This window comes from Schistocerca gregaria, chromosome X (assembly GCF_023897955.1).
Source record: "Schistocerca gregaria isolate iqSchGreg1 chromosome X, iqSchGreg1.2, whole genome shotgun sequence".
Taxonomy (NCBI): domain Eukaryota; kingdom Metazoa; phylum Arthropoda; class Insecta; order Orthoptera; family Acrididae; genus Schistocerca; species Schistocerca gregaria.
The window spans coordinates 624507989-624531318 of NC_064931.1; positions in this window are offsets into that span (position 1 = coordinate 624507989).

Sequence of the window (23330 nt, forward strand, 5' to 3'; positions counted from 1 at the left end):
GCGTGCCACAGGGGAGTGTTATGGGACCATTGCTTTTCACAATATATATAAATGACCTAGTAGTTCGTGTCGGAAGTTCCATGCGGCTTTTTGCGGATGATGCTGTAGTATACAGAGAAGTTGCAGCATTAGAAAATTGTAGCTAAATGCAGGAAGATCTGCAGCGGATAGGCACTTGGTGCAGGGAGTTGCAATTGACTCTTAACATAGACAAATGTAATGTATTGCGAATATATAGTAAGAAGGATCCTTTATTGTATGATTATATGATAGCGGAACAAACACTGGTAGCAGTTACTTCTGTACAATATCTGGGAGTGTGAGTGCGGAACGATTTGAAGTCGAATAATCACATAAAATTAATTGTTGGTAAGGCGGGTACCAGATTGAGAGTCATTGGGAGAGTGTTTAGGAAATGTAGTCCATCAACAAAGGAGTTGGCTTACAAAACACTCGTCCGGCCTATACTTGAGTATTGCTCATCAGTGTGGGATCCGTACCAGGTCGGGTTGACGGAGGAGATAGAGAAGATCCAAAGAAGAGCGGAGCGTTTCGTCACAGGGTTATTTGGTAACCGTGATAGCGTTACGGAGATGTTTAGCAGACTCAAGTGGCAGACTCTGCAATAGAAGTGCTCTGCATCGCGGTGTAGCTTGCTGTCTAGGTTTCGAGAGGTTGCGTTTCTGGATGAGGTATCGAATATATTGCTTCCCCCTACTTATACCTCCCGAGGAGATCACGAATGTAAACTTAGAGAGATTCGAGCGCGCACGGAGGCTATCTGGAAGTCGTTCTTCCCGCGAACCATACGCGACTGGAACAGGAAAGGGAGGTAATGACAGTGGCACGTGAAGTGCCCTCCGCCACACTCCGTTGTGTGGCTTGCGGAGTATAAAAGTAGATGTAGATGTAGATGTACTGTTCATGACAGTCCACTTGGCCATAGGTTTCAGCCCCCATAACATCGGCACAAAACGGTTCTGTAGTTGTCAGTCGTAGGCATATTTAAATTCTTCTTCATAAGAAGAGCACCATTTGCGTTCTAAATTATGTTATCAATGTCAGTAACGAGCTTGTACAGGTTCCCCAATAATAACCAACAGCCAAGGCATTTGTCAGTGGATTCGTCTTCTTCTCTAATAGCTGAGGAGCTTTTATCAGTTCGGAGGAAGCCATGTTGACACTTTCCACTATCACAGGCAAGTAATTAGTCGCAGCCATTAAGGATTCTTTTTAGACAGAAGTTTTGCTGAGGAGGTAGAACTTTTTCTGATGAGATATAATTTTTGCTGATGAAACTGCATATCAGGTTACATTTAACTCAGCACCTTTCCCTATCAAAATTGGCTCTGAGCACTATGGGACTTCACTTCTAAGATCATCAGTCCCCTAGAACTTAGAACTACTTAAACCTAACTAACCTAAGGACATCACAAACATCCATACCCGAGGCAGGATTCGAACCTGCGACCGTAGCGGTCGCGCGGTTCCAGACTGTAGCGCCTAGAACCGCTCGGCCACTCCGGCCGGCCTTTCCCTATCGGAAATCTCGAAGAAAGATGCACAGCTTCAAAAATGTTCAAATGTGTGTGAAATCTTATGGGACTTAACTGCTAAGGTCATCAGTCGCTAAGTTTACACACTACTTAACCTAAATTATCCTAAGGACAAACACACACACACCCCTGCCCGATGGAGGACTCGAACCTCCGCCGGAACCAGCCGCACAGTCCATGACTGCAGCGCCCAAGACCGCTCGGCTAAACCCGCTCGGCGATGCACAGGTAAATGAGTGTATGTGTAAATGTGTAATAGGTAACCGGTAACAGTTAATGGTAATGGGTAACGGGTAACATTTACCTTTTACCATTCACCATTTACCTGTTTACCCTTTTACCCCTTTACCTGTTTACCTGTGCATGCTTTTGCGAACGTCCAATAGGGCAAGATGTTGAGTCAGCTATAACCTGATACACACTAGCGTTATCAAAAATTCTGCATTGTCAGCAAAAATTTTGCCTCTTCAGCTAAATGCAGAATTTTTGATAACGCTAGTGCGTATCAGGTTATAGCTGACTCAACATCTTGCCCTATTGGAAGCCTTAATAGCAGCAGCTGACCAGTTGCCTGTGGTAGTGAAAAGTGTCAACATGGCTTCCTCCAAAGTGCTAAACGCCCATCAGATATTAGGGACGAATACGACACCAACTGAAAAATGCTTTGGCTAGTGGTTATTGTTGAAGAACCAGGACAATATCGCTACTAACATTGGTAACATAAATTACACAGTAAATGGTAAGATGAATTTAAATATGGCTATATCTACTACAGAACCGTCTCATGACAATATTGTGGTAGTTAAAAGCTGTGATAAAGTGTACTGTCAACAACAATTAGTGATGAGACATTCTTTAACGTTAAAGAAGGACATGTGTGATGCATTTAACAGTTGCCTACATGCCAAATTCTCTAAGTTCGTCTGTACGAGACATGACATCAAGGCGAAACTACCATTTCTCTTACACAGGAACAACAATATGACAGCGGGAGCAATGCTGCAAAAAATCTGCAAGGAAGCTCTGGAAACCATTTCGAGCAAATACAAAAACCCTGTGGCTATACCATATAAAGTGGAAATGGCTGACGCTGTAATGGCTGTACTAATGGAAGAGTTGCATGGGATATTGCAGCAGCTCCGTGTACACAATTATTACCTTATTTACCTGAATATAATGCAAGATTTTGAAGCAATTTTTAACAAACAATGAATCATGACTTCCGTGTGCAAAGTGACTATCAAGGAAACAACAACGTTATTGTGAAAATGATAACACAATTAGAATAGACTGTTTAATATGAACGAGCTCCAGTTGTAACGGTATATAACAAATTAATATATCAAATCTCAAGCCCAGGAGTGAACAAAGATATTGGGAACCATCTTATAGGTTTTATAAAGTGTCCACAGACGTGTGTTTCAACCTGTGGAATACTGCATGTGTATTAAACATTAACAAACATTATTAACACCGTGCTTCACTGTACTCTGGGAAACGGCCTTACCGCAGTGGCTACACCGGTTCCCGTGAGATCACCAAAGTTAAGCGCTATCGGGCGTGGTCTGCACTTGAATGGGTGACCATCCTGGCTGCCATGCGCTATTGCCATTTTTCGGTGGTCACTCAGCCTCGTGATGCCAATTGAGGAGCTATTCCACGGAATAGTAGCGCCTTCGGTCAAGAATACCATCTTCCACCCGGAAGAGCGGTGTGCTGACCCCACGCGACCTCCTATCCGCATCCTCCTTGAGGATGACACGGCGGTCGGATGGTACCGGTAGGCCACTCGTGGCCTGAAGGCGGAGTGAGTGCACTGTACTCTATACTAATCACTTCCATGTGGTGTAAACTAAAGAGCAACTACCAGAACAGTTGTTGTGTAGCGTTTAACAATATTTTACGATTTATCCATTTGGACAATAACAATAGCCAAACGTTCACTGGTAAGCAAGTAAAGCTTTCAGATAATCGAGACCGAGAAAATATTATAAACTAGTTTCTGCCTGCCTGCAGTTTTAATTATTTACCTGTAAACTATCTGGAAGTAGTTGACACAGACTCCACCAAAGCTGATGTTAGTATTATACAGAAGTGCTATATTAATGCTCAAGAAACATATTTTTCTTTCTCCATCTAGATCAATACCATCACATATAGACATTGCCAAATTAGTACTGGTTCCTACAAAGTATTTTATTCCACAGGTATTAAGAAAAAGAACTATGATAGTGAACAAACTTAACCATTCGGCAATAAAGAGGATGTTATTCCTTGCAGTTAATACATTATGTGTAATGCAAAAGAAAATTGGAAATGGGACAAATCAAAGTCAAAAAACGAAAACTGGAGCACTGGGCGGAAAAAATTGCATAACAGATGAATATAAACTGCTACTGGAAAAAGAAGAAGCAATTGCAAGTGTGCAAGCAAGATTTACGCATTTCTTTAAAGACAGTAGATGGGAAAATGTGGACTTGACTTGCGAATACTAAAAAGTTGCACTGATTTGCAGATAGCAGTGGAAAATGGCCTTGGGTTGGAGTACTTGCAGAAATCAATGGATCCAAGGATGTGTACTATACCAGAGGATATATTAAATATCTGTTTGTAAACATCTATTCCCATTTGGATTTACTTACGGTGAGTGGCTATATTGCATTACCATTTGGTATAGCAACTAGCAACAAAAAATACGTTCGCAGAGTTCAAAGCCAATAAAATAATTACATTTATACACCTACATGAATTTGGAAGAGACGAGCCGCCATCTTACAAAGAAGAGGGTACAGAATGCTTTAACAATATTACTACACAGGAAACGACAGGAAAAATTAAAATATTTGAATTCTACAAGAATTGCAAGAAGGTAATTGTTAAGGACATAGAACAGATAGTTAATAGGAAAAAATTAGATATGTATTAGACTTCGAGAACACACTTTCTTGGTATTTGTCAAATTACTGGCTAGAGAAAGAATTAAATGATTTGAATGTGGATTTACATAATAAGTTCAAAATTAAGCTGGATGTTACTAAATAATGCACCATACACAAATAAAGCACATAATAATCTACATGCATCTTTCGGACGGTGATCTTGTAAAGGAGGTGAAAGTGGGTAGTTGAGTGACCTTGAAAAGTAGTTGGGACTAGATAGTTGAAAGCACGGCATGCGCCGTTTCGTACCTGTATGACAGAGCAACACATAAAAGCAATCAAGAGTGTGTGTGTGTGCGCGCGCGCGTGTGTATGTGTGTGTGTTCGCAATGCAGAGGCAAATACATTTAACCTTCGTGTGTATGAAGGTTAATGAAGGTTACATATTTTTTTCTGCATATTAACTTATATTTTTAGACATCATTTTAATATTACACTGTGATTGGTTGAGGAGGAGGGGAAGGGAAAAGTGTAAAAGCACAGTAGGGCTCATTCTGTTTCTTAATTAATTTTGTCTATTGTAACTACATTCTGATTGGACTGCCTGATTTTAAAACTATGATGAGATTGGCTTTAGAGAAAGTGTGACCTAAAAAACGCAACTGGGCTGGTTTACCAAAATCAGTTTTTTCAGTAATTTATTTTTCGACAATTTTTTATTCCCCATCTTCTTGCATTTAAAATATTTCCTGCCATCTTTTTTTTTTTTTTTAATTTTCCGCCGTCCACCATCTTGACGAAGTCATGGCTTCTGGTATATAGGCGAGGCACTGCCTCTACTTGTAGGCAACAAAAATGTCAAAGTGGGTCAGAATCGACATAGCCAATGCTATTCGCACTGTTTATCGAACCGTTGGATGCAATGGAAGATTGACACAACAGCGTTATGGAGCAGCAATGGCTACGCCATCACACAGTACATTGAGTCCGTGCACAGGTGCCCACAAGAATGTACATTCTTCTGTATTACGATGGAGGATGCTAATCATTCCAGGAATGTAGGAATGCCCATTCTTCGAAACTAACTGTTAAACTCGACTGATGACAGTTCATCAGCTCACACAATGCACCATATCACTACATAAACTAAGCAACAGTTGTAATAATGTTACATGAGCAACAAGTACTCAGAAGGTGGAAGCGTCTGAGTCAGTCATTTTCCACGGCGAGAGGAGCTGACAGGTAGTTTCCCACAGCAATGTTCAAAAAAACACATTTCCCTTCCTTAAATATTTTATAGAGAATGAGGCCATACTTAGAAGATGTTACACGTACAACTGTTGAAATGCTTATATGACGTGGAGGCTGCCAAATAAAAAAAAAAAAAAAAAAAATAAAGTTCAAATGAGTGTGAAAGCTTATGGGACTTAATTGCCAAGGTCATCAGTCCCTAAGCTTACACACTACTTACCTAAATTATCCTAAGGACAAACACACACACACCCATGCCCGAGGGAGGACTCGATCAGCCGCACATGTCAACATCAATTTTCTATTAATGTACGTGCTGCTGCATGTCCTCTCATACTTCGCGACAGATTCAGCAGAGTCATTTACAAAAATATTCCTTGACCATGTCCTCACATTGTTCTCAGAAGTTACGCCGCAGAGAACTCAACGTTTTATTAGTACGAGCATAGCTTCAAAGTAACAGGGCACCAACATAGTTTGCACGAATTTCTAGGAGACACTTTCTCCATGGCCGCCTTAGTTGCCTTCGACAACAACGATCGCCTTCTATTGGAAGGGAAAGAGATTTTGCATTACATTTGTACTGCAGAGTAACAGCATTTTTTTAAAGATTTCCTTATCTATTCTCTTTCTGAGAGGTCTGATCGTAAACTGAAGAGACATACAGCGGTCGTCAGAAATACGGAAATACCAAAAACGCAACACAATACCATGCCTGTAACGATATAGGAAAATCGTTGCCGTACAAAATAGCTCCCAGTCGTCCCGGGATGGATAAAAACAAGTCCTGTAGTTTCCAAGGGACTCTTATACCATTCTTCCAGCAAAATAGTGCCAAAGTAGACCACAGAGGCTCAATAACATTGAGACATGGTGACTGTGGTGGTCAGGGGTGACGCGATAATTCATCTTCGAGCTCTCAAAGCCAGCCCTGGACGATGCGAGCTGTGTGAATAGTGGTCCTGTCTTTTTGGAAAAATTATCAGCAATGGGGAACAAACATTGTACAATTGTACGGACTTGGTCAGCAAAAATGGTCATATAATCTTTCGCAACAATGCGACCTTGCAGAGTGACCATGAGACACATGGAATATCAAGGTTTGGCTCCACAAATCATCACCGAACCCCTGCCATTTTTCACTGTTGGGACGTAAGCTTGGCCAGAAGTTGGCAACAGCGAAACATGACACATCCGACCAAATCACTTTCTTCCAAAGCTCCACAGTCCAGACTCTATTTCTTCGCCACAATGTTTTCTTGTTACGGGCATTTGCATTACTTATGAGTGGTTTTGGAACTCCAGTTTTTCTCTAGGTTCGCGAGGTGCGACGTCCACTTCGGCAGCGACTTTTTCAGTTGTCGTCTTATTTTTCGTCGCAATCCTCTACAATAACAGTTTGTAACGAACACTGAACATGCAATTTCGTCCGCGTTGTGATGTAACAAACGATCTTCTCCCACTTTCTCTGCATGTGATATAAATCTTCAATACGGAAATTCACTTATCCCCTATATAATTCATGCATAGCTACACAGACCTCTGACCACGATGGACACTTGCAGCGTATTGAAGACATTTCACGGATGCGATTCGTGTTGATATACAAAAGCGTAACCTGTAGGTTTGGCTAGCATCTGCATTTATGTTCAAGCATGCATTTCCCTCGGTGCTTCCATATTTTTGTCCAACCCCTACATACTCTGTGTTTCATGCATTTGCATTGTTGGGCAGATATTCTCAGTACTGTGCTATCAAGTAGGTAATTGGGGGTAACAAACCGAAGGAATTGCTTTCTGACGAGCACCTGTAAACTAATCGGAAGATTTCGGACCCTTCGAGTAGACTGAGTGGCGCTGAATCAGGTTTTTGAGAGGCTTTATTTTGCGGTTTTGTGAGATCGCTTAATAGAATAGTGGAATTTTATCGCCTGTTTCCCAACTAGTCATACAATGAAATCTAGTTGTTAGTAGGACAAAAGTGCCATTAACTCTCAAGCAATTTCATTACAGCAGCGATGTTCCGTTCGGTGGTACCTATGGTGACTGTTGTATCAAAATGTGGACTTCTTCAGGAAAAATATAAGGGTCAGTCAAATGATAATGAGACAAATGAAAAAAATTAAGTGAACTGTTTATTATATCAAAAGTAATCACGATGGCTGTTAATACATGTAGCTGGCTGTCAGACAAGATGGTCAGTGCCTTCAGGGGAAAATATTTGCGGTTGGCTACCGAACCATGATTGTACCGGCGTGTACCTCTTCGTTCGAAACAAATCGATGGCCACCAGTGTCTTTCCTCAGGGCTCCAAAAATATGGAAATCGCATGGCGAGGGAACGGGACTGCATGGAGGATGTGTAAGGGCTTCCCACTGAAACTTGTGCAGCGTAGTCTAAATAACCTTGGCAACATGTGGGCGGGCCATATAGGAGTGTGATGGAAGGTAGGCCGCCGAATTTTGGTCATGTACTTCCCTCCTCCATATGTCTGCAAACTGGAGATCGAGCACGCGGTTCTCCACTGCGTCACAAGAATCAACTACAGGACGTTCCACAAAGTTATACCGACCCTTCCACAGCGTGCCTTATCAATTACTGGCGACGCAGTGCAGTGCACTGACATTCCCGGTGGAGAGGCCTAGAGGGGGGGGGGGGGGGGGGGGGGGGGGAGAGAGAGCTTTATTTTCCACAAAGTGCATTAACATTACATGGTACACTTTTATGTATTACTAATAATACCAACACAAGAAACGCATATGGACAGATGCTATTTAAATCTCTGCACATTATTCTACACAACTAGAAGGGAAATTGATTATTAGTCATTCTATACAGTAGCTGTAGCTTTCTTTCAGTAAAGGCAGTACTTCCCACCTTGAGCACTGCTTGCTTTTCAGTTTACAGACAGACTATACAACCCCGGAATTTCCTGTCCAATTCCGTAACGTGAGAAGACAAAAATAACTTCACTGCGCTCATGTTTATACAGTAGGGTTACGTTCGGTATATTACGTGAAAAGTGTTTAATTTGTAAGTGTGAAGTTGTCAGAGACCTACGAGTACCTAGTGTTGATGGAAAAGAGATTGGAACGCTAAATGAGGCATCTTCCTGTTTATATCGTTGATACAGTATTGTATAGCCGTGTAACCACCTTTTAGTCATTTGGTGGTGAATTACTGAATGACCAGGAAGTTACTGCACTTCTGTCACCATTAATTGGGTATATTGAGAGAGTATATAAATCTCCTCCATCAGGAATTGCTGGCACTTGTAGAGTAGGCTGCACTGACTGGAGCCACTTACCACACATCAACATTGTATCTCGCAATGTGAGTGTGAATACGTCTGATGGAGTGGGACTAATCATGTTGAAGTCTAGAACAGTTATCTGCTGTAGTGCCATGCTTGACTCATGTTGAAATACCGGGTGATCAAAAAGTCAGTATAAATTTGAAAACTGAATAAATCACGGAATAATGTAGACAGAGAGTTACAAATTGACAAACATGCTTGGAATCACATGAGGTTTTATAAGAACCAAAAAAATACAAAAGTTCAAAACTGTCCGACAGATGGCGCTTCATCTGATCAGAATAGCAAATAATTAGCATAAGAAAGTAAAACAAAGCAAAGATGATGTTCTTTACAGGAAATGCTCAATATGTCCACCATCATTCCTCAACAATAGCTGAAGTCGAGGAGTAATGTTGTGAACAGCACTGTAAAGCATGCCCGGAGTTATGCTGAGGTATTGGCGTCGGTGTTGTCTTTCAGCATCCCTAGAGATGTCGGTCGATCACGATACACTTGCGACTTCAGGTAACCCCAAAGCCTTTAATTGCACGGACTGAGGTCTGGAGACCTGGCAGGTCTAGCATGACGAAAATGGCGGCTGAGCACACGATCATCACCAAACGACGCACGCAAGAGATCTTTCAAGCGTCTAGCAATATGGGGTGGAGCGCCATCCTGCTTAAACATCGTACGTTCCAGCAGGTGTTTTATCAGCCAGGCTGGGGATGATGCGATTCTGTTAACATATCGGCTTACCTCTCACCCGTCACGGTAGCAGTTACTGACGTTTTGCTGTCCAGCGCCATCTGTCGGACATTTTGTGGACTTTGTTTTTTTTTCTAACAAAACCCCATGTCATTCCAAGCATGTGTGTCAATTTTTACCTCTTTATCTACATTATACCGTGGTTTATTATGTTTTCAAATTTATAGCGACTTTGGTATGTAATGTTCCATAGCACTTAGGTGACCTTCTTTTATTGCAGAGGGAGCCAATTTAAGCCTTTGGGGTTTTATAGATGTTGGGAGATCTGAGGCTGGGGTGATGCATTTGATACCACTCATGCGATGAAAAGTATTCCAGCCATTGACACTGGAGGTAATGAAATCGCCAATGATGGTATGTTACATTTGGACAGGCTCTTCAGTGAGGCAAACAGTTGACAGCTCCAGCGGTTGATCAAATAAGTACTCACTTAATAAATTGAAAATAATTCCACTATGTAAACAAGAACTCAGTGACGTTATTTGTCTACTTACCAGAGAAATCTGGACAGGAAATTCTGGGGAGGTATAGTCTGTTTGTATCATTAATTCCCGTGTAGACGAAAGTGCAGAGATTTACATAGGGTCGGTCTATTGACGTTTCTAGCGTTAATATAACTGACAACTCATATCTATACTCGATTTTGTGTTCACACAAGTTGTGGTAAATAAACACCCCCGGGTGTGACTGCACACTGCGTCGACAGTCACGAGTGATAAGGCGAGCTGTACAAGGGTCAGTACAAGTTTTTGAAACACAAGAATTTGCGACTACACGAATGTTTATCTCTATTCTATCTTTTTTGGTCTTCGTTGACTGAATTAAAAAGGCTGACACAAGAGGCCCGATGCAACAGTTTCAAGCCCACTTGGGACAAGAAACTCTTTAGAGGCAGCGACTCAGACTGTTCTCTTTCTTCTTACACCAAAACAGTTCCAAACGAACTGTAACAGAAACTCCAGGTATTTTCTGTTGTCTGGCGAACCTTCAGAGACTACTGAGGACATGCGGAGAACTTTCGCCGCTATTTGAACTTGCATGACCGGCATGTAGGTCACCCTCAGCACTTTTTGTTTCAGCATTATTTTGGCTGTCACTGGAGTAGAACTGGTGCCACATTTTCTTCTTCATGAGCCCACTTGAGACGGAGTGTGATGATGTAACCAGGAACAGAGGAGCACTACTAGTCAGTGGACAGTGGATGCCGTCCGTTAAGAGTCCACAGTGAACATTTGCTGATAACTCAAACACAGCAAGTGGTTTTTATAATGGGTTCAAAGTACATTTAGTGCACTTTTGTCTCTCGTATCAACTTTACTGTACTACAAATCTCGTATTGCTCATCACAAGTATGCTCCAATGTTCATCATACCAGGTAGAGCGCTAGTGCGGCATCATTTCATTTGCCTGTGAGATTAACTGAATGGTCTGTTCATAACTATTAGAATAACTTAGGAACATGTCTCCTCTTCCACCAGATACATGTAGAAATGCTGGCAGAGCTTAATGGGCAACGTCAGGGAGTCTGTTGAGATATGTCTCATAACAGCAATGAGTGCAAGCTACAAAGGATTCGTTCACAATACCGAAAAGAGCCTTTTCCTTCTACATATGACTTACAAAGCGTTATGAACAAAGCCACAAATAAACAATATTCAAAACGCAGATCATACTAAAAGCCTCTTGTAACATTCTAAACATGTACCAGTAATTCCTGCCATAGAATGGAAATACGTAAATGACATTAAAAAAAGAATAGAACAATTAAGTCACTCTACATTACAATACATTTAAGATATCGCCAACTTGTTGTTATAGTAGTACATTTACCAAGTTAACTTATTAATTGGATAATTGTTAGTGGCTGTTTCCCTCCATCGTAGACTTGCCCGTCGTGCGTGTAAAGATGTCTTCACTCTGGAAAAAAAAATGACCACTGTTGTAAAATTGGCAAACTCGCAACTATTGTGAGTTCTGCCAACTTACAACTACTGTCATTTGTTACCAAATGTTGACAACAGTTTCAAACTCACATATTCGGCGTTTATTGTGGTTATTATTATTACTATTATTATTGTTGTTGTTACAGAAAGAAAATAGATTCTGATTGTGAATATGCATCACGAAAATTAACTCAGAGAAAGATGCATGTGGTCCAGAAATTTTTGTTACAAAGACAGACTTATGGAGCTTATAATTCTGTATTGGTGGAGCTCCATATTGAAGGCAGACAAGATTTCAAAAATTATGTCAGAATTACAAGTGGACAATTTGAAGCATTCTTGAGGCTTGTAGCATAACATATTCAACAGAAACACACAGATTTTGCAGCTGCAGAATCATCAGCACAATACCTTATAAACCTTTGCTACATGGCAACATGTGACAGTTACACAAATTTAATGTACTCTCATCGAATGTCACTGGACAAGGTTAGTGAAACTGTGCCTAGAGTGTGCTGGGTTATCGTGAATGTACTCAAGTATTTCCTAATAGTAAGTACTCAGGAGTCACCACTCTATAAACATAAGAAAGAAATCAAGCAGACGACACGGCAACGCGCCTGCTCCAGTCACAAAACTCTGTCGTGTTTTTGTTCACTGACCATAAACTACATACTCGAGACAAAACTTCCCTCAATTAGTTTTTTTTCAAATTGGCGTTTTCAAACAATTGCTGACAACAGTTGAAAACTAAGTCCAACTTCAAGCGGAAAACAGTTGTCAACCGAATCTGTTGGAGCTGGCTTTCACTATGAAGGTACCTGTAAAGCGCCGCCCTGCAGATTAACGACGAGGGTCGGTGGGTAGGCCAGCCTGGATGTGATTTTTAGGCAGTTTCCCACATCTGACAAGATTAATGCTGGGCGGGTGCTCAAGTTGTGCCTCAATTACTCGTTTCGCAAACGTTTAGGAAAACGTTAGCACTCTTTCGCATGAATTACACTGGACGCAAAACTTGGGGGATACATACTACCTCCTGGGAAGTCATGAGGTGGCAACAGGAAGGGCGTCTGGCCACCCGTTAAATTAACCATGCCAAATCCATAGTAACTATGCCAAATCCATAGTAACTATGCCAAATCCATAGTAACCATGCCAAATCCATAGTAACCATGCCAAATCCATAGTAACCATGCCAAATCCATAGTAACCATGCCAAATCCATAGTAACTATGCCAAATCCATAGTAACTATGCCAAATCCATAGTAACCATGCCAAATCCATAGTAAATATGCCAAATCCATAGTAACCATGCCAAATCCATAGTAACCATGCCAAATCCATAGTAAATATGCCAAATCCATAGTAACTATGCCAAATCCATAGTAACCATGCCAAATCCATAGTAACCATGCCAAATCCATAGTAAATATGCCAAATCCATAGTAACCATGCCAAATCCATAGTAACCATGCCAAATCCATAGTAAATATGCCAAATCCATAGTAACCATGCCAAATCCATAGTAACCATGCCAAATCCATAGTAACCATGCCGATCCTGCGTAGATGCTGGGAAAAGCTGTTTCCCTCAGTCTTTAAAAATGATAGCTGTCACTCCTCTGCACAAAGAGGTAATAAATGATGCCCCAACAATTATGACTGATTCTCCCTTACATCCAGCCTTTCAAGAAGCGGAGTGTGCTGCATGCAGCCCCCAGACTGTCCGCATATTTTGTCAGCAAATAGTATTCTAAGTGACTGAAAATATGGTTTCAAGTGCGGTTTGTCAATATTAGAAACAGTTTAAATATTGTCTCCATTTAACTACTGTCATTTAAACCGAGAGTATCTGGTAACTCTACGTTTGTGGATATCAGCAGGAAATTTGAAGAGGCGAAATGGAAAACGTTCTAAATGCCGTGTCTGACTTTTTCAGGGGCATGTAAAACAATTTATTTCTGTTTGTACACAAATGATTTGTATCCATACCATTGAGAAGGTATTCTTATCCCACAGAATTATGCTTTCCACCGGCATCACTGCAAAAAATAACGAGACAAACCAGAAAATAAATACTTTATTAATAAGTTTTTAAATTCGATACAAAGTTCCATACCAGGAAACTGAGAGGTTCTAAGTGTCAATATGAAAGTACTTGCAAGTAGTTTCTTGCAAAGAAGAAAACAGCAGTCAGCCGTTGTCGATAATAATATTTACTTACACAAATAGCGCTCTTACCTGTTTCGAACCGACAGGTTCCTCTGCAGACCGCTGTCCACATTTATTTTACATCTGGTGTTGTTTATATTAGCTGTTGGCTGTTTTTTCCCAAGAATTAATGTAAACAGCAAAAAATGTAATATAAACTTGAACAGCTGCCTGAAGAAGAACGTGCATGTTCGAAACCGGCAACGGCGATATAGCAATACGAATAGTGGCAAAGGCCTTGCCGCAGAGGATACATCGGTTCCGTCGGATCACTCGCTATCGGCGTGGCCGGCACTTGGATGGGTGGCCATCCGGGTTATCGTGATCTGTTGCCAATTTTGGGGTGCCCTCAGCCTCGTGATGGCAACTGAGGAGCTACTCGACCGAATAGTAGCGGCTCCGGTCAAAGAAAACCATCGTCACGACCGGGAGTGCGGTGTGCTGACCTCACGCCCCTCCTATCCGCATCCTCAGCTCAGGATGACACGGCGGTCGGTTGGTCCCGATGGGTTACTTGTGGCCTGAAGACGGAGTGCTCTTTTTATTATAGTGACTGATTACTGTTTTCTTCTTTCCACGAATCAACTTGTATTTTGTTCAAGGGCCCACAGTCTACAAAATGTCAGTTTTTTACAAAAACAGGAAGAAAGTATTTGTTCCGAGTGCGATTAAAATTGGTGCTCTACGTTTTAGTTTTGATAATACAAATACAGAAATACAGCATAAACTTTTTCAATGGTACAAACGTACTAAACTGAACCCACTTTTAATATTTTTAAAATGTTTCAACTCCAAAGGAAACCACTGCTTGGAGCAAATACCATGTGCCACCTACTAACACATGTTTCAAAGACGTTCTTCATTGTTTGGCACCTGTATCAAGTTTAAAGACATGAAATAGAGTACCGACAAGACAAGAGCAGTGAAAAACACGTTCTGAAAAAAAAAGAAACCTTTCAACGTTTTCAATTTCCGCCCTCCATTTAGTACTGTCATCCACACAATTCACTTAAAATAAACTAAACTCTATTGCCGTGAGATCAAACTTGCAGGGGTAGAAGACAAATTGTCCAGTTCAGTAATATGAGATCAAACGTTCTGAATGTGTGATTTCATGGTGATTTATACTGATAAAATCTCATCAGGCTTCCAGTCACATCAACAGGGGTAATACTTATGACCTTTCACCCTCGGCCACTGTCAAGTGGTGACTATTGTGTGGTTGGTGTTGCCGTCCGTAAAACAGCCATGCTGCCGTCTGTGACGTTGGTAGTGCCCAATCGAACGCCATTTATGACTATGTTTTCGTTGCGCGACCTTCGCGGCAGCTTCAACCTTCCGATCTCCGGATCTCAAAGTGGGCATAGCCGGAGACAGCCGTCTCTATTGAGGATGTTGTTAGAAATTTTTATCTCGATCTCTCATTGTAAGATGCTATCCCAGAGACTATTCGTCCGTTTAGTACGAAGACGTGCTGAAAAGTAATACCTCCAATTTTTTAAAGTGAAAACTCTTAAAGCTTTTAAGTAAAACAAACGTTATTAATATTCTACATCTTCATTCTTCATATCTACAGAATTTCAGCCCCCTGCTTCTAGACGCCTCTGAATTGTAACGTATAACATGGAAGTTTGTAACGTAACTACACTATGTGATCAAAAGTATCCGGACACCCCCAAAAACATACGTTTTTCGTATTATATGCATTGTGCTGCCACCTACTGCCAGGTACTCCTTATCAGCGACCTCAGTAGTCATTAGACATCGTGAGAGAGCAGAATGGGGCGCTCCGCAGAACACACGGACTTCGAACGTGCTCAGGTGATTGGGTGTCACTTGTGTCACACGTCTGTACGCGAGATGTCCACACTCCTAAATATCCCTAGGTCCACTGTTTCCCATGTGATAGTGAAGAGGAAACGTGAAGGGACACATACAGCACAAAAGCGTACAGGCTGACCTCGTATCTTGACTGACAGAGACTGCCGACAGTTGAAGAGGGTCGTAATGTGTAATAGGCAGACATCTGTCAAGACCATCACACAGAAATTCCAAACGGCATCAGGGTCCACTGCAAGTACTATGACAGTTAGACTGGAGGTGAGAACACTTGGATTTCATGGTCGAGCGGCTACTCATAAGCCACACATCACGCCGGTAAATGCCAAACGACGCCCCGCTTGGTGTAAACAGCGTAAACATTGAACGACTGAACAATGGAAAAACGTTGCGTGGAGCGACGAATCACGGTGCACAATGTGGCGATCCGATGGCAGGGTGTGGATATGGCGAATGCCCGGTGAACGTCATCTGCCAGCGTGTGTAGTGCCAACAGTAAAATTTGGAGACGGTGGTGTTATGGTGTGGTCGTGTTTTTCATGGAGGGAGCTTGCACCCCTTGTTGTTTCTCGTGGCACTATCACAGCACAGGCGTACATTGATGTTTTAAGCACCTTCTCGCTTCCCACTGTTGAAGAGCAATTCGGGGATGGCGATTGCATCTTTCAACACGATCGAGCACCTATTCATAATGCACTGCCTGTGGCGGAGAGGTTATACGATAATAACATCCCTGTAATGGACTGGCCTGCACAGAGTTTACATCTACATCTACATTTATAATCCGCAAGGCACCCAACGGTGTGTGACGGAGGGCACTTTACGTGCCACTGTCATTATCTCCCTTTTCTGTTCCAGTCGCGTATGGTTCGCGGGAAGAACGACTGTCGGAAAGCCTCCGTGCGCGCTCGAATCTCTCTAATTTTACATTCGTGATCTCCTCGGGAGGTATAAGTAGGGGGAAGCAATATATTCAATACTTCATCCAGAAACGCACCCTCTCGAAACCTGGCGAGCAATCCACACCGGGATGCAGAGCGCCGCTCTTGCAGAGTCTGCCACTTGAGTTTGCTAAACATCTCCGTAACGCTATCACGGTTACCAGATAACCCTGTGACGAAACGGGCCGCTCTTCTTTGGATCTTCTCTATCTCCTGTGACATATGCAACAATCCGACGGCTTCGTTTCACTGTGTGAATCCTATAGAACAACTTCGGGATGCTTTCGAAGGCCGATTTCGTGCCAGGCCTCACCGACCGACATCGATACTCTTCTCAGTGCAGCACTCCGTGAAGAATGGGCTGTCATTCCTCAAGAAACCTTCCAGCACCTGATTGAACGTGCAAGAGTGGAAGCTGTCATGAAGACTAAGGGTGGGCCAACAGCGCATTGAATTCTAGCATTACCGATGGAGGGTGCCACGAACTTGTAAGTCTTTTCAGCCAGGTGTCCAGATACTTTTGATCACATAGTGTACATCGGTGCATGAGAAACAGCATGTTGTCATCAGCTTTCGTCGTCCACACGTGGAGCACCCCCTCCTTCAGCAGGATAATGTCAGACCCCACACGAGCACTGAGACATCTGCAACAATCCGACGCGTTGGTTTCACTGTTATCGATCATCCTCCATACGGTCCCGGCGTGGCTCCATCCGATTTTCAACTGTTTCCAAAACTTAAAGTACACCTCCGATAACTTCACTTTGATAGTGATGAAGCAGTTCAAGCATAGATGAGGCCGTGGCTCTGTAAACAAAGTCAAGCACTCTACAGTAGCGGTATCAAAAAACTGGTCTCTCGTTGCGAGAAATGTGTTCGCCAGCAGGGTGACTATGTTGAGAAATAAATACGTAGACATGAAGAATAAAGATGTAGAATGTTAATAACGCTAGTTTTATTTAAAAATGCTTTATGAGTTTTCACATACAAAATTAGGATGCTTTTCAGTACGCGCATGTACTAGATGTCTAGCCGAACGCAGTTCGGTGCCCGTTTTCCAGAGCATATTCTGCAATCACTGATTTCTCAGAATACCGCAAGAGGAAGGACCTCACGTGTTCTGTACGGCGCTGTTCAATCGTACGCACTGTTTGCCTGACATAAAACTGTCCACACCCTTACGGTATTTTGTATACCCATGGCACTCTGAACCCTACATCATCTTCCACAGACTTCATGAGTTGTCGAATTTTTGCTGGATGGCTGAAGACTGAATTTTTAGGAGCCACTTTAGGAGCCACAGAAAGGCAGCCCCATTAGACCTATTAGGCTTGGGCGGCCCAACTCCACAGCTCTAGTCTGAAATATCAGTTTGTTACCAATGTTCATAAACTTCATGTGCTGATTCTATGGTCTGTTTCGCGATCATCCGGTTGGGTCCTGAAAAGATGGTGACTTCAATACGCACTACAATGCGAGAATCCATCTTTGGCTCATGTTTTAAATACTGCTCAATCTTTCAAGGTATATCGTGCTGCTGGTGATCACATTGCGGCTTGGTGTGACTCGCCATAGTGAGTCCTGTTCTTGGTCGTACAGCGTCGGTCATTCCTCGGCTGGGGAGGACGATGTGGTCGCTGGAAAAACGGGGCCTCCAAGCCGCAACGGACACCGACATGCCGAACAACTACCACAGCAATGTCAGTACTCCGCGCTTCTATCTTACCCATACTGATCCGCGCAACAGGACAGGGCAGCATGACCTAGCAATGGGCGACTTGTAACAACTTCAGGAAAAAAGGACATACAACATCTGTGTGCCGTTCCCAGCCCCCCTCCTGCGGACATGAACATGGATGTTAATTGTGTGTCTCTGGTGCTTACAAAACCATAACAGTTTATCAATGTGTTACTGATGCACAAAGTGTTCAGACTGCAAGTTACACTGATGCAGGATTGACTTTGCTGCACTCATAAATTTACGTGGATTTGGGATCTACAGCGCAATCTTCAGTTATTTAACGTTTGGTGAGTTACATAAGCAAAGTATTCCAGTTCTGAGGCAATTTGCGGCTCCCACTATGTATAAATTTGTGGTTCATTCCTAGACTGTCTTGGTAGCAGATGATCCTGGTACCACAAACTTGGTCAGTCTGGTGGCTTTCAGTGCATTTGGTTTACTCATTTCGGATGTGGTGCGCATCGTTTCCGGCCAGGTCCCTTACCAGCAGTTAGATTCTCAGTGTTGTGAGTTCTCGTCCCTTTTCTCGGATGGCTTAGGTTGTGCCATTAATTTTGCGGCCCACATAATCCTGAAACCTAAAGCACAGCGACACTTTCTCCATGCGCACCATATTCCAGCGGCTTTCCGTGATCAAATGAAATCAGAATTGTATAGGCTGACGTCTTTTGGGGTCATACCGCCTATTACATCGAGTGAGTGGTGTACCACCTCTCATGGTTGTTAAAAAACCGACTTCGAAGCTTCAGTTAACTCTCAGTCTATCACTGACCCTTTGGCCCATCAGGATGTGTTATTGCTAAACTCGCCGGGATCCAGTTTTTCTCCGAAACTGGTTTATCTCAAGCTTATTTACAGGTTCTGTTGGATGAGGATTCTAAACAGCTCCATGTAATCAACATCGCCCCAGCGATTTTTCAGCGTTTTTTGGAACAATTGACCCGTTCCAAGGTGTATCAAATATCTCGATGACATCGTCATGACTGGTGTTTCCACAGAAGAGCATTTACATAACTTACACACCTTGTTCGAGGTCTTATGTACTGCAGGGATGAAATGCAACTTGGCGAAGTCACACTTTTTACAGTCATTCATTGTGTATTTTGGGTTAGAGGTTCCTCAGGATGTTGTTAAGCCTTTATGACATCATGTGGCCATGGCCCCAGCTCTCTCACCCTAAAAAGTCAAAGAACTCCAAGCATTTTAATTAAAGTTGCTTATTATCATAAATTTACTCCAAGCGCAACTGCGTTGATCCATCCCCTCGCTGAGTTCCTTTTCAGTGAGTGCTGGCCTGTGAGTGTGTGTTCATGTTTTTGAAATCTACATTACATTCTGCTCATCGTTTGACTACTTTTCATCCTGGCCACCACTTCGTTCTGGCTATAGATGTTTTTCATTATGGACTTGGGACCATTCACACACACATCAATATGAGGATGTTTCTTAATGTCCAATAGCTTATGCATCGAAAACGCTCAACTCTGCTCAGCAGCGCTACTCCCAAATTGAAAAGAAAGTGCTTTCTGTTGTTTACGCCCTCAAAAAGTATCATGTGTTCTTATGCAGGTCTAATTTCCACCTCATTACTGACCACATGCTCTTGGTTTCGTTGCTTTTCTTTGTTGCCTAACAAAGCAGCACATCCCCTCTAGCATTGGGCCTCGTTTCAGTCCCACTGCAACTATGAAATTCAACCCACCGTACTGCCTCGGCTTTTTATGAGCTCATATCCCACACATTATCAGGATGGGCCCCTTTGTTTTCACTTAGATGTTGAGGCCCAATGTACAGCGGAAGGATTTCTCATTACGGGCTCCCAGATCGCAGCTGCTGTTGTTGCTGATCTCGTTTTGCGTCAAGTTGTTCACCTTGTTCAGCATGGTTGGCCAGATAGGCCTCTGGGCAGCGCTTCTGATCCTTAGAGTAACTATTTTGCCCTCTATCACCGCCTTTCAGTATTTGTTCTCTTATTTACGTACGGTCTGTCACCTAGCGTTCTGATCCCAGCCTTGCTAGGGCAGAATGTGCGTCAGCTTCTTCATCAGGGACATTAGGGAGTCTTGCGTACTAATTTATTGGCCTGCCAAAACATGTCTTGGCCTAGCATTGGCGATGACTTTGTGCAGGGTGATTATAATTAAACTTTCAAAACGCTGTAGAAATAACAACACTGATCAGAGTGACGTCGTATTGCAACGAAATATTGTCAGAGGAGGGGGAAAACGTATGGCAGAAGGAAAAAAAGTGTGAAAATTGATCAATAGATGGCGCTCTATGTGTCAATGTATCAGAATACGTAAATGAAAACACCTGTCATGCGCACGACCCTTTTAAGTTGGTATAAACACATCGGGTACACGGCTTTTCCTCCTTTCGCGTCTGCAACGTTCGCCATGACTGTCTCATGCAGGGTCGCGCTCTGCTTGTAAAGCTGTATTACGAGAATGATGACTGTGCACACGTCGCACTGCAGAAGTTCCGGACACTGAAGGGTTTGAAAAAAGGCGTTTGTCGAATGTCTGCTGTGGGTCTGGAGAAAATGATTCGGAAATTCGAAAAGACGGGTTCTTTTGGTTTGTGACATGGTAGAGGGAGGAAACGAATTGATTCTACGTCAATGGAAGCAGTGGCCACAGCAAAGCAGGAAGCGAGTGTAGTGGTGTGCAAACATGTAGTGCACGGAGAATTGCCCAAACATTGGACATACCCATGAGTACGGTGTGTGAAATCCTACGAAACATCCTTCTTTGCTATCCATCCAAAATTACTCATGTGCACTAATTGCTTTCTGCTGACCTGCCAGCAGGAGATATCTTTGCTTTAGAATTTCTTGCTCCCATGGAAGTGGGCAATGATTGGCCGTGCAAGTTTTTGTGGACAGACAAAGCGCGCTTCCATCTGACAGGATATGTCAATACACATCTGATGTGATACGACCTTGCGTGGTGGATGGGCTTACGTAACTAACAGTTTCACACCTATACACCCATGCTCACTGAGTATTATGGTTAGTTTAACGACAAAAGTACACCGTAGGCATTGTTGTATGACTAATTTGTGATTTGTAGTCGACCACTATTAAATTACGATGCTTAGAGCGCCATCTATTGCTACATATTATAACTATTTATTTTTCTCCTGCCATACGTTTTCCCTCTCCTCCGGCAGTATTCTGTTGAAATTTGACGTCATTCTGGCCAGTGTTGTTATTTCTACAGCGGTTTGAATATTTAATTATAATCACCCTGTACATCTTGGCCTGGCCTGCTCTCAGTATTCTATCCAACTGCGGTACTACATGTGACACTCTCTCTGTGGCCCACACCGCAGCATCTCCATGTTGCTTTCACGGCGTCCTTCCTAAAGTCTTCCTGGTTGTTGCTGGTCGATGCTTTGTCTAAATTTCCATATGCTACCCACTGGCCTTCAACGTCTGCTGTGGCTATGATTCAGACCCTATTCTAAATCATTTCTATTCAAGTATTGCTTTATATTCTTATGAAGGATAATGGTCCAAGGTTTGTGTCTGAGGCCTTCCACAATTTGTGCACCCATCAAGACGTTCACCAAGTAACTGCTGCTCCTTTTCATCCCCAGTCTAACAGCGAGGTGGAACTTCTCATTTGTAGGTTCAAGGTTGAGATAAAGAAGTACATTGCAGGCTCCTCCATGGATGACATCTTCACATGCTCCCTGAGTTCCTACAGGTTTACGACATTGGGTGATCAGAGTACAGCCAAATTGCTCCATGGTTGTTGGGCATGCACCATTTTGGATCCACTCATGCCCCCCCACCACCACTAGACTTTGTGACCATCGTCATGATTCGCTCCTGGCTCCAGGTTTTGGGCTCAAGGGTTCTGACGCCATCTGAACTGGATTCTGGCCCAAGTCCACAGCTGATAAAGCCACCGTCTCTGTATAGGATACACCAGTGATAGCCTGGTGAACTGGATTCTGGCCCAAGCCTACAGCTGATGAACCCACCGCCTCTGTATAGTACACACCAGTGACAGCCTGGTGATATGCCACCATGACCAGCTGTGTCTTTGTCCACAGCGAGGACCATGGGTCTGCCACTGTTGCCACTGCCTCCACCTCCTCCATCTGCATGTGTCCTTGGCTTGGAGGGCTTCCCTGCTGAAGGAGCAGACCTGCTCTCCTTGTGGATGTCGCTACTACCAGGCATTCTCGTGTTATTCGCTGCAACCAATTATTCCACCACTGACTGGGTAAGTGCCTTTGTGCCCTTCAACACTGGCATCTCTGATGCTCCTCACCGAGCAGCTGGTACCTTCATCATCAGTGCAGTTCCACCACCTGTTGAGGGACCAGATGTCGAGATGCTTCCAGCGTCCTTGTCACCAGTCCTCTCTTACGATACATCATAGTGGAGCATCTGGCACACTTATCCATGGCCACACCACTTCCACCCCTACTCACAGGTTCTGGTCCAGAATCGCTTTCCACCAACTTGTCTGCAGCAGAGGCCATGGATGTTTCAATAGTTACCCTAACACCAGCACCATCAGAGTGCCCTTCCCCAAAGGGGGAGGATTGCTATAACCATATACATAATACTTGCTTATGCACCACTGCACCAGCCCACCATCGTGCTTGTATCAGTACTGGGATTGTTTCCATGTTTGTGGTGTGTTCTCAACTGTTGTTCATGTGTACGTGGAAGAAGAATAAAGTTTGCTGTTGTTTGTGTCTTACAGTATGATACAGTTGCAGGTGGCAGAAAAATAGCAAATGTACTGAATTATAATTATGTAAACGTGGTACAAAACTTAAAACCGGAAAGAAATAGTCCAAAGAAGAAAAGTATTAAGGTACCAAAAATTCACACAGAACGATGCTCATGAAACCGGTCACAAAATATTAACTGAGAAATGTATACA